This window comes from Carcharodon carcharias, chromosome 9, assembly GCF_017639515.1.
Source record: "Carcharodon carcharias isolate sCarCar2 chromosome 9, sCarCar2.pri, whole genome shotgun sequence".
Taxonomy (NCBI): domain Eukaryota; kingdom Metazoa; phylum Chordata; class Chondrichthyes; order Lamniformes; family Lamnidae; genus Carcharodon; species Carcharodon carcharias.
The window spans coordinates 143,316,548-143,328,601 of NC_054475.1; the positions used below are offsets into that span (position 1 = coordinate 143,316,548).

Consider the following 12,054-nt stretch of genomic DNA (forward strand, 5'->3'; position numbering starts at 1 on the left):
ACAAGTTCAGCCAGACGGAGGAGAGCAGTGGTGGATGGGGATTGTTCGGGCCTTTGTTCGAGGAAGAAGCTAAGGGCCCTCTGACCATCCTGGTGGGGGATGGAGGTGTAGAGGGATTGGACGTCCATGGTGAAGAGGAAGCGGTTGGGGCCAGGGAACTGGAAATTGTTGATGTGACTTAAGGTGTCAGAGGAATCACGGATGTAGGTGGGGAGGGTCTGGACAAGGGGAGAGAGAAGGGAGTCAAGATAACGAGAAATGAGTTCTGTGGGGCAGGAGCAAGCTGACATGATCGGTCTACCGGGACAGTTCTGTTTGTGGATTTTGGGTAGGAGGTTCCTGCCCAACAGAACTCATTTCTCGTTATCTTGACTCCTTTCTCTCTCCCCTTGTCCAGTCCCTTCCCACCTACATCCGTGATTCCTCTGACACCTTACGTCACATCAACAATTTCCAATTCCCTGGCCCCAACCGCTTCCTCTTCACCATGGACGTCCAATCCCTCTACACCTCCATCCCCTACCAGGATGGTCAGAGGGCCCTTAGCTTCTTCCTCGAACAGAGGCCCGAACAATCCCCATCCACCACTGCTCTCCTCCGTCTGCTGAACTTGGTCTCACACTGAACAATTTCTCTTTCAACTCCTCTCACTTCCTCCAAATAAAAGGTGTGGCTATGGGTACCCGCATGGGCCCCAGCTATGCCTGTCTCTTTATGGGGTATGTGGAACATTCCTTGATCCAGTCCTACTCCAGCCCCCTTCCACAACTCTTTCTTCGGTACATCGATGATTACTTCGGTGCTGCTTCATGCTCTCGTCGGGACTTGGAAAAATTTATTAATTTTGCTTCCAATTTCCACCCCTCCATCATTTTCATGTGATACTTCTCTGCATACTTCCCTTCCCTTCCTTGACCTCTCTGTCTCAATCTCTGGTGATAGACTGTCCACCAATATCCATTACAAACCTACCAACTCCCACATCTACCTCAACTACAGCTCCTCACACCCTGCTTCCTGTAAGGACTCCATCCCATTCTCTCAGTTCCTTCACCTCCATCGCATCTGTTCTGATGATGCTACCTTTAAAAACAGTTCCTCTGACATGTTCTCCTTCTTCCTTAACCGAGGTTTTCCACCCATGGTTGATGACAGGGCCCTCAACCGTGTCTGGCCCATCTCCCGCGCATCCACCCTCACGCCTTCTCCTCCCTCCCAGAAACACGATAGGGTCCCCCTTGTCCTCACTTATCACCCCACCAGCATCCGCATTCAAAGGATCATCCTCCGCCACTTCCGCCAACTCCAGCATGATGCCACCACCAAACACATCTTCCCTTCACCCCCCCGGCAGCATTCCATAGGGATCGTTCCCTCTGGGACACCCTGGTCCACTCCTCCATCACCCCCTACTCCTCAACCCCCACCTATGGCACCTCCCCATGCCCACACAAAAGATGTAATACCTTCCCCTTCACTTCCTCTCTCCTCACCGTCCAAGGGCCCAAACACTCCTTTCAAGTGAAGCAGCATTTCACTTGCATTTCCCCCAACTTAGTCTACTGCATTCGTTGCTCCCAATGCGGTCTCCTCTACATTGGAGAGACCAAATGTAAACTGGGCGACCATTTTGCAGAACACCTGCGGTCTGTCTGCAAGAATGACCCAAACCTCCCTGTCGCTTGCCATTTTAACATTCCACCCTGCTCTCTTGCCCACATGTCTGTCCTTGGCTTGCTGCATTGTTCCAGTGAAGCCTAACGCAAACTGGAGGAACAACACCTCATCTTCCGACTAGGCACTTTACAGCCTTCTGGACTGAATATTGAATTCAACAACTTTAGGTCTTGACCTCCTTCCTCCATCTCCACCCCCTTTCTGTTTCTTCCCCCTTCCTTTTGTTTTTTCCAATAATTTATATTAGATTTTTCTTTTCCCACCTATTTACATTATTTTTAAATCTTTTATGCCCCCCCCACCCCCACTAGAGCTATACCTTGAGTGCCCTGCCATCCATTCTTAATTAGCACATTCGTTTAGATAATATCACCAACTTCAACACCTCTGTGTTCTTTTGTTCTTTTGTCTGTAACATCTTTTGATTATCTGCTCCTATCATTGCTTGCTTGTCCCTACAACCACACCCCCCTCCACTTCTCTCTCCCCATCCACCCTAAACCAGCTTATATTTCACCCCTCTCCTTGGATTCACCTAGTTCTGTTGAAGGGTCATGAGGACTCGAAACGTCAACTCTTTTCTTCTCCGCCGATGCTGCCAGACCTGCTGAGTTTTTCCAGGTAATTCTGTTTTTGTTTTGGATTTCCAGCATCCGCAGTTTTTTTGTTTTTATTTTTGTTTTTAAAGACATTGTAACTTCGGAACGACTCAGGCGAATTCCAGCCGTGGGGTTGATAAAGCAAGTCCCACCCTGAAACCAGCGCAAGCCGTGTTTATATTTAGAAGGGATCCCAAGATAGGTGGACGGTGCCATTGGCTAGTGGCACTGTCACTCACTCATTTTCCAACTTTACTGAGGAGTTAGAGCTGCTTCAAAGAAGGCGCCATCACTCAGCAGACCAAGCAGCTGGGTTCAAGACTGCGATGAACTTTTAATGCTAAAATAAGGACAGAGGAGACGCGCAGTTTACTCTCTGGTCTGGCGAATGTTCAACGTCTGCAGAAACCATTTGGAAAGAGGAACGTTTTATTTTCCCTTGAAACACAGCTGTTTTTATTTAAGTTCAAGGGCAAAGGTTCGATGAGGTTCGAGAAATAATTGTCCAGGAGAGTCTTACTTGCGAGACAGAAGAGGCTGCTGTGAGATATATCGAGTGAGCCGCTCTGATTAATACCATCCTGTGCGAGCGAGGTAGGTCAGTCAGCACAGGTTAGACTGGAGAGGCGATGTTTCTGTTTTGTTTCCCCGAGTGTTCATTGCTCAGTGATTATACTGCTCACATTGCGAGGAGGACATCTCGAACAGATATGGCTACAGAACACACTTAAATTTTATTCACCCTCTGGGAACAGCGAGCCATTTTTTTTAACGTTTTAAGGTTGAGTAAAAGGAAATAGCTTCGGAATGTGATGCACGGGACGGGGGTTTTAAAACTGAGTTTACTAGTTAACTGAGAATATTTGTCTAACCAATGTGAACAATGAGGATAGATTTCGGAAGTAACGAGGATTTTTTTTTAAAAGCGAAATTTCCAGGAGACATTTCCTCCCAGTTTGCCAGACGAACTCAAGTTCTGTCGAAGGGTCATGAGGACTCGAAACGTCAACTCTTTTCTTCTCCGCCGATGCTGCCAGACCTGCTGAGTTTTTCCAGGTAATTCTGTTTTTGTTTTGGATTTCCAGCATCCGCAGTTTTTTTGTTTTTATAAAGTGAGTGAGGTTTCTCATAAAAGTGCCATCATTTTGGTCCTGGAACTTGAGTTCCAGGTTCATGGCAGACAACTACCTCTTAACTGCTGTCTGTGAGGATCTGCAACTTTTAAGTGCAGTGACCAACTTTCATGTGTCACAGCTAGAGGCTGCGCAAAATATGATTCGTTGTTTGAGCCGGACAAAATGTATAAGACTATGAGAGGCACAGATAGGGTAGATAGGGAAGGCACTTTTTCCATTAGAGGGGCCAATAACCAACAGGCATAGATTTAAGGTAAGCGGTAGAAAACTAAGAGGGGAGTTGAGGAGAAACCTTTTCACCCAGAGGATGGTGAGAGTCTGGAACTCACTGCCTGAAAGGGTGGTTGAGTCAGAAACCCTAGTAACATTTAGGTATTCACTTGCCTTGCCATAGCCTCCAGGGCTATGGGCCAAGTGCTGAAAAGTGGGATTAGTGTAGTCAGATCTTTGTTGACCTGTGCAGACATAATGGACCAAATGGCCTCCTTCTGTGCTATGAGTCTATGATTAATCGCCTGGTCTTTTTTATTTATCTCAGAATTATCCAACTTTGCTATTTTACCTCTCTCTCTGTTACTGACTTCTCTCTCACCCTCGCTCCTCCTTCATATTGGTTTTCTCTTCCACTGCTGTTTTTTCCATTTATGTCTTTCTCTTTGATTTCATCTTCAGTTTCCTTGTCATTACTTTTCTGTTTTCATTTCTCTCCTGTCAGTTTCTGTAACTCTGGGCAAGGGAGCGGCATCAACACAGGCAAATTAGAGGCAGCAATACAGAGGGGGAATTTTAACATCAAGAAAAAAACGCAGGTTTGGGTGAGCTAGGAGGTTAAAGTGTTAAAAACATGAATCCCAATCCAAACCCATCTCCAATCCATTTACTTCAGTTTTCTAATGCAGGCCCGACAGTGGGTGAGTGACCAGCCACTCCAAGAAGGTGAATTGGCACTTTAGATATTACAATAAGACTGCGAGCCTCATTCCCATTTTAAATTTACTATGGAGAGCTGGTTTGCAGAGGCTCTGGACACCTGGCAGCTAGGTCCAGGTGAGGAATCACAAAATCATAGAATGGTTACAGCACAGAAGGTGGCCTTTCAGCCTATCATCTCCATGTCCAATCTCTGCAAGAGCAATTCACCTAGTCCCAATACTCCTGCAAATCTTTTTCCTCTTCAGGTGCTTACCAATTTCCTCTTGAAAACCCCAATTAAATCTGTCTCCATCAGGCAGTGCATTCTACATCCTAACCACTCACTATGTAAAAATTGCTTTCACTCCTGTGGCCTTTGGCTCTCTTACGAACCACCTTAAATGATTGTTCTCTGGTTGTCAACCCTTCCACCAATGGGAACAGTTTCTCTCTATCTACTCTGCCTAGATCCCTCATAGATTTGAATGTCTTTATCAAATCTTCTCCCAACCCTCTCTTTTCTAACCTAGAATAGCCCCAGCTTTTCCATCTAATCCATGTAGCTAAAGTCCCTCAACCATGTAACCTATGTCATAAATTTTTTTCTGCATCCTCTCTAAAGCCATCACATCCTTAAATGTGGTGCCTAGAATTGAACACAATACTCCAGTTGAGGCCAAACCAGAGTTTTTAATAAAGGTTCATCATGACATCCTTGCTTTTGTATGCTATGCCTCCATTTATAAAGCCCCAGAATCCCGCATGCCTTTTTTTTTCAACCTGCCCTGCCACCCTCATCAATTTATGTACATGTACCCCCAGGTGTCTTGGTTCTTGTATGCTCTTTAGCATTGTACCCTTTATTTGATGCTGCCTCTCCTGCCAAAATGTATCACTTCATGGTTCTCTGCATTAAATGTCATCTGCCATGTGTTCAGCCATTTCCCCAGCCTGTCTATGTCTTGTTGAAGTCTATCACCATTCTCTTTGAAGTTCACAATACTTCCTAGTTTTCTGTCATCTGCAAATTTTGAAATTGTGGCCTGTACTTTCAAGTCTAGGTCCTTATGATAGAAGAAAGGTCATTAATATATAATTATGACCTGCTTTCTATCATAAAGTTAAAAGTGGGGATGTTCGCTGATGATTGCACAATGTTCAGCACCATTCGCAACTCCTCAGATACTGAAGAAGTACATGTCCAGATGCAGCAAGACCTGGACAATATCCAGGCTTAGGCTGACAAGTGGAAAGTAACATTTGCACCACACAAGTGCCAGGCAATAATCGTTTTCAAACATCACCCCTTGAATTCAATGGCATTACCATCACTGAATTCCCCCACTATCAACACCCTGCGGGTTACCATTGAATAGAAACTGAATTGGACTAGCCATATAAATCCTATAAGAGCAGTTCAGAGGCTAGGAATTCTGCGACAATTAACTCACCTCCTGACTCCCCAAAGCCTGTCCACCATCTACGAGGCACAAGCCAGGAGTGTGATGGAATACTCTCCACATGCCTAGATAAGTGCAGCTTCAACAACACACAAGAAGCTCAACACCGTCCAGGACAAAGCAGCCCGCTTGATTGGCACCCCATTCACAAACATTCACTCCCTCCACCAGCGATGCACAGTGGCAGCAGTGTGTACCATCTACAATTGCACTGCAGGAACTCACCAAAGCTCCTTGGACAGCACCTTCCAAACCCACGACCACTAGCACCTAGAAGGACCTCCTCACCATCCTGACTTGGAAATATACTGTCGCGGGGTCCAAATCCTGGAACTCCCTCCCCAAAGCACTGTGGGTGTACCTACACCACATGGACTGTAGCGGTTCAAGAAGGCAGCTCACCACCACCTTCTCAAGGGCAACTAGGGATGGGCAATAAATGCTGGCCCTGTCAGCAAAGCCCACATCCCATGAATGAATAAAAAAAATGAAGAAAATCAGTGCCCCCTAAACCGAACACTAGGGGACACATAGTACATCCCACTCCAGTTTCCTCTTCCTAAAATTCTCCACTTCTTGTAAATTGGTGTTTAACAGCAAAATTGAGTTTATTTTTAATTCAGTGAATCTGAAGTCAATGAAGTTCCATCAATAAACATTGGGCCTAACTGCATGTCCACAGCCGCATGGATCTTGCATGATAATTCAGTGGGACATTTAACTGGCTGCAAAGCCAGGATTTGGGTTGTGCTGATTAGAATGGAATGTATTAGTAAATTTGATTACAAAACAGATTTTTTTATAAAATCAGCTCAAGTACAGCAACCACCTTGACAACTATGTGGAACTGGCAGGGGCCTGACTGCCCATTATCCAACATTAACACCCCTCATCCGTTGAACTAAACTCTCCATTAAAAAGGGCAATATATTAAGGGGCCTCACATAGTGAAGAGTATGTTTAATTGCAAATGCAGCAAATTTATATATAATATAGGTTGGTGTCTCTTTTTTTGTTTTGGGCTGCTGATGAGTCTGGTGCATGTTTCCATTTAGCATTTCAGCCCCACATTGAACTATCATGAGTTCACAGTTCCCAAGTCAATAATACTACACATTTCATTCAAACCACAATGAATAAAATAATAACGTGACAGACACAAATCACACATAGGTAATGCAGTGCACATGTAGACCCTTGAATAAATGGAATAAATAACCAGCTTTGCAGAGCCTTAATTAACTACAGGAGTAGAAATGAATCTAATTTCTGGGGACTTGCTCTCACTGGTGTGTAATACTTGTGATCTCTGAGTCATGATAACATTTAACTCAAGATCCTAGCTTTGTGTTAGGATTTTTTTGCACATGTTTTTTATTCTCTCTTATCTCATAGTTTTGAAGATTTCCTGAATTTTATCCGTTTCCAACTACCAGTTAACAGATTTCCTCCTTAGTATAATGCATACATTTTTGAGGCAAACATGTACTCAGGATTGTGGGATCCAGGTGAGTGTCTCTTCATTTACCTGCTGGATTAGTGTGGCTGTCTGGGCAACATTCCCATGATTAGACACAGCCTATCCCACGCCAGATTTCTGAGATTCTCCCAACCTGTGCCTGAGGCCTCCAACCACACGTTCCCCGCTCCCCCGCCCCTCTCCCCGGGCCTCTGAGCCCCTCCCCCCGGGGCATCCGATCCCTGCCCCCCTGGGACATCTGATCCCTTCCTGTACTCCATGCAGGATTCGGCCATCATCCCCTCCCCTTGACCTATAATGTCCCCTCTCTGGGATCATATACTAGCGCCCTCCCCCAGATAGGTCTTCCATTTATGATTGCCTTCATCCCCCTCAAGATTGACCATCACCCCTATAGCCCCTCTAGGGTCAAACACTTCCCCTGGGATTGTCTGCCCCACCTTCCCCTGGGTACAGATCTACATTGTCCTGTGGTCTTCACCGGATTGCTCCCTGCCTGACGGGAGCCATTTGATACTGTGGAGTTAAAACTTGTGAAGAATCCCTGACTTCCAGGTTGCCTGCATATTACTGACCACTCCCCAGCAACCCACCTCTGCTCCCAGCGGGCAAGTAAGTTAAAACCAGCCCCTGAGACTCAGGCACGGACTCAATCAGCCAGGCAGGTTAAAAAGCAAGATTTACATTTATAAACCAGCTTTCGCAATTTCAGTATGTCTCAAGACACTTTGACTACACTTCAATAGTCATTAAATTGTTTTTATTGTTGTACTGTTGGGGTAAAGTTAGATGCAGCAGCATCATTCATTACAGCCAAGGATTGATAGTAATGGATGCTGGAAACACTGGCATTTGATGGAAGATTTTGAGTTTCCCCTAGTTTTCTGTAGCCTGTTGGAATCACAATCAAGCTCAAAAGTCGTAAAGTTCCTTTACGAGTATTTAGGTAGTTGTAAGGTGGACTGGCTGAGGTCTGACTGCCATCCTGCCTCCCAATTACAGCCTAGTCACATTGAGTGAAATGACCACTAGGAATGATATGTGCCCAACTCCTGAAAGCCCTGCAACAGGAACAGCTGATCTTCTAGAAGGGAAATAGTGCAACTTGTGCTGCCAACTTCCTCAGCAGGAGTGCAATGGGATTACCCCAACCTTCCATTCCACCAAAGTTCCCTCCATTTGAGAGATGTGTAAATAATCCATGACACTCCATATCTTCTTGGATATGAAGTGGGAAGCTGTATTACATCTTTTGGATAAGGTATTAAACCAAGGCCCAATCTGTAAAAGGTCCCATTGTACATTTTCAATGATGATCAGGGAGTTTTCCCAGTACCCTCACCAACAATTGATTTTCAACAACTGAAGGATAACAGATTCAAAGTGTAGCCTTAATTCAGATCTTTGTGAGCATAAGCCCATGGCACAAAAGAGTTGATAACTTTGTGTAAACTATCACTGAATTAGCAAACTTATGAGGAGAGTTCACAAGAATGACTCATGGGAAAAGGAAACATCACAGTGGGGGAAAGAAGTTTTCCTAAGTAATGAATTAATGCATATTGCTGAGTATCGAGTTAAGTTGATTCTGTATGTAGGCCATGGCATAACATAAATAGGAAATGCTTGGTGCTGATCTTTTTCCCTTTAAAAAAGAGTAAGTGAATATTTCTATAATGAACAAATCATGCAAGATCTGTAAATCCAAACCATCAAATGGTTAATTTCACTGGAGCCCTAATAACAAGATCTACAAAAGACCAACACAAATATGGAGACATCAGTTACAAATAATTTTTTAATCTTATATCTTTGTTCATATTTTAAATCTCCTCTTTCCCTTTCAATGGTCACCAGACTCACTCTTGTATTTGTCCAAGTGGATGTCTTCATGTCTTATTCTAGACAGTGGAGGTTACCAGGATATTTTACCATGGGTTGAAGCCACATGCTAAATCCAAACCTTTTTCTCACTGAACATGCAGATGTATCCACATCCCAGAAAAGGTCACTGGACGTTGAGCAGAAGTTGGAATCCAGGTCCTATTTTCTTTTCCTTAGCACCTAGTCCTCTAAAGCAGGCTGTAGTGTTACTAGCTCTACTCCAGCTAACTCATACGAACATATGAAATAGGAAAGAATTAGGCTACTCAGCCCCTTGAGCCTTCTCCGCCATTCAATCAGATCACGGCTGACCTTGTGTTTTGAGTTCTACATTCCCACTAACCCCCAATAACCTTTGATTCCCTTGCCTAATGAGAATCTATCTACCTCTGCCTTAAAAATATTCAATGATCCTGTTTCCATTGCCTTCTGAGGCAGAGAGTTCCAAGGTCTCACAACCCTCTGAGAGAAAAAAGACTTCTCATTTCTGTCCTATAAGGGCGACACCTAATTTTAAAACAGTGCCCCCTAGTTCTGGACTCACCCACAGGAGGAAACATTCTTTCCATGTCCACTGTGTCAAGACCATTCAGGGTCTTATATACTTCAATCAAGTCACCCCTCACTCTTCTAAACCCCAGTGGAAACAAGTCCAGTCTGCCCAACCTTCCCTCATAAGATAACCCACTCATTTTAGGCATCAATCTAGTAAACCTCCTCTGAACCATTTCCAAAGCATTTACATCCTTCTTTAAATAAGAACACCAAAATTGCACACAATATTCAAGATGTGGTCTCACTAATGCCCTGTATAACTGAAGCATAAAATCCTTACTTTTATGTTCAATTCCTCTCACAATAAAGCAGAGCATTCCATCAGTCTTCTTGATTACATGCTGTACCTGCTTACTAACATTTTATGACTCATGTGCGAGAATACCTAGATCTCTCTGCACCTTGGAATTCTGCAGTCATTCTCCATTTAAGTAATACTCTGCTTTTTTATTCTTCCTGCCAAAGTGAACAACTTTACATTTTCCCACATTACACTCCGTCTGCCAGATTTTTGCCCACTCACTCAACTTACCTACGTCCATCTGCAAACTCCTTATGTTTTCTTCACAACATAATTTCCCACCGATCCTTGTGTCGCTTGCAAATTTAGCTACCATGCCTTCACTCCCCTCAGATAAGTCACTGATGTAAATTGTAAAAAGTAGAGGCCGCAGCAGGGACCCCCTTTGGGACTCCAATTGTCACATCCTGCCATTCAGGCATACTCTCTGTTTTCTGCCAGCCAGCTAATCCTCTATCCAGGCTAATATGTTACCTCCTATTCCATGGGCTTTTATTTTCCACAATAACCTTTGATGTGGCACCTTATCAAATGCCTTCTGGAAGTCCAAATACAATACGTCTGCAGGGTCCTCTTTATCCACAGCACATGTTACCCCTTCAAAGAACTCCAATAAATTAGTTAAACATGATTTCCCTTTCACAAAACCATGTTGACTCTTCCTCATTGCCTTGTGTTTTTCTAAGTGCCCAGCTATAACCTCTTTCATGATCGACTCTAACACCTTCCCTACAACAGACATCAACCTGACTGGCCTATAGTTTCCTGTTTCCTGACTCCCTCCCTTCTTGAATAGAGAGGTTATATTTTCTACTTTCCAGTCTGATTGAACCTTTCCAGAATCTAGGGGATTTTGGAAAATTAACACCAACACATCTACTACCTCATTAGTCACCTCTTTTAAAACTCTAGGATGAAGTCCACCTGGACCTGGAGACTTGGATCCTGGAATCCCTTCCTAACAGCACTTTGGGTGTGCCTACACCATATGGACTGCAGTGGTTCAAGAAGGCAGCTCACCATCACCTTCTCAAGGGCAATAAATGCTAGACCAGCCAGCAAAGTCCATAGTCCATGAATGAATAATGAAAAAAAAACCTGGAGACTTGTCAGCCTGCAGCTCCATTAGTTTTCTTAGTACCATCTCCCTAGTGATCGTAATTTCACCAAGTTCCTCTGTCCCCTCTACCTTCTGATTTTCAGCTATTACTGGAATGTTTTTATATCTTCCATAGTGAAGACAGAAAAAAATATTTGTTCATTTATCCACCATTTCCTTATTCTATACTATTAACTCCCATTCTCACTCTCTAGAGGACCAACACTTAATTTATCTCCTCTTCTCCTGTTTAAATACCTGTAGAAACACTTGCCCACCATTTTCATATTTCCAGCTAGCTTCCTCTCATACTCTAATTTCTTTCTCCTGATAAACCTTTTAGTCATTCTCTGCTGTTCTTTATATTCTGACCAATCATCTGACCTGTCTCTCATCTTTGCACAGTTACATGCTTTTTCCTTAAGTTTGATGTTTTCCTTAACTTCTTTAGTTAATCACAGGCGGTGGGTCCTCCCTTTAGAATGTTTCTTTATTGTAAGAATATGCTTATTCTGAGTATTCTGAAAAATCTCACAATAGACCAGAGATGGAAGTGAGACCACCTACAGTTTGTGGCTTGGTATCATATCAAACAGTGCAATAGTCCACTTAGATTCTGTACAGTACATTTAATATTTTTAATTTATACCAAGCAAAATTAATTTGTCCCACCACCAAGATTGATGATGTGATGACAATAAGGTGCTATCAATACCATTTGTACACTCTCCTCTGTGCGGTTAATTACAAGACACCATCATGGTGAGATAGTATCAGCCAATAAGTTTAAAGTCCTACATGACAAAAAAAATGTCATTAATAACTAAATATATGTGCATAGGATCAAGAAATACTTTTACTAGGCAAAGAAAGAATGGAATAAAAGAAAGACTTGCATTCGTTTAGTACCTTTCATGACTCTATAATCTCCCAAAGCACGTCTTGACCTGT

General features: G+C 43.5%; 1 protein-coding gene across 2 annotated transcripts in view; it reads left to right on the forward strand.

Annotated features, from left to right (window-relative positions):
* Nucleotides 1–2,590: 2,590 nt before the first annotated feature.
* Nucleotides 2,591–12,054, forward strand: part of LOC121282275 (gap junction alpha-3 protein-like) — a 46,348-nt gene continuing 36,884 nt past the window's right edge. For both annotated transcript variants that reach the window (XR_005944033.1, XM_041195922.1), the window contains exon 1: nt 2,591–2,870. The gene's annotated coding sequence lies outside the window, so the exon portion shown is untranslated. The remainder of the gene's footprint in view (nt 2,871–12,054) is intronic.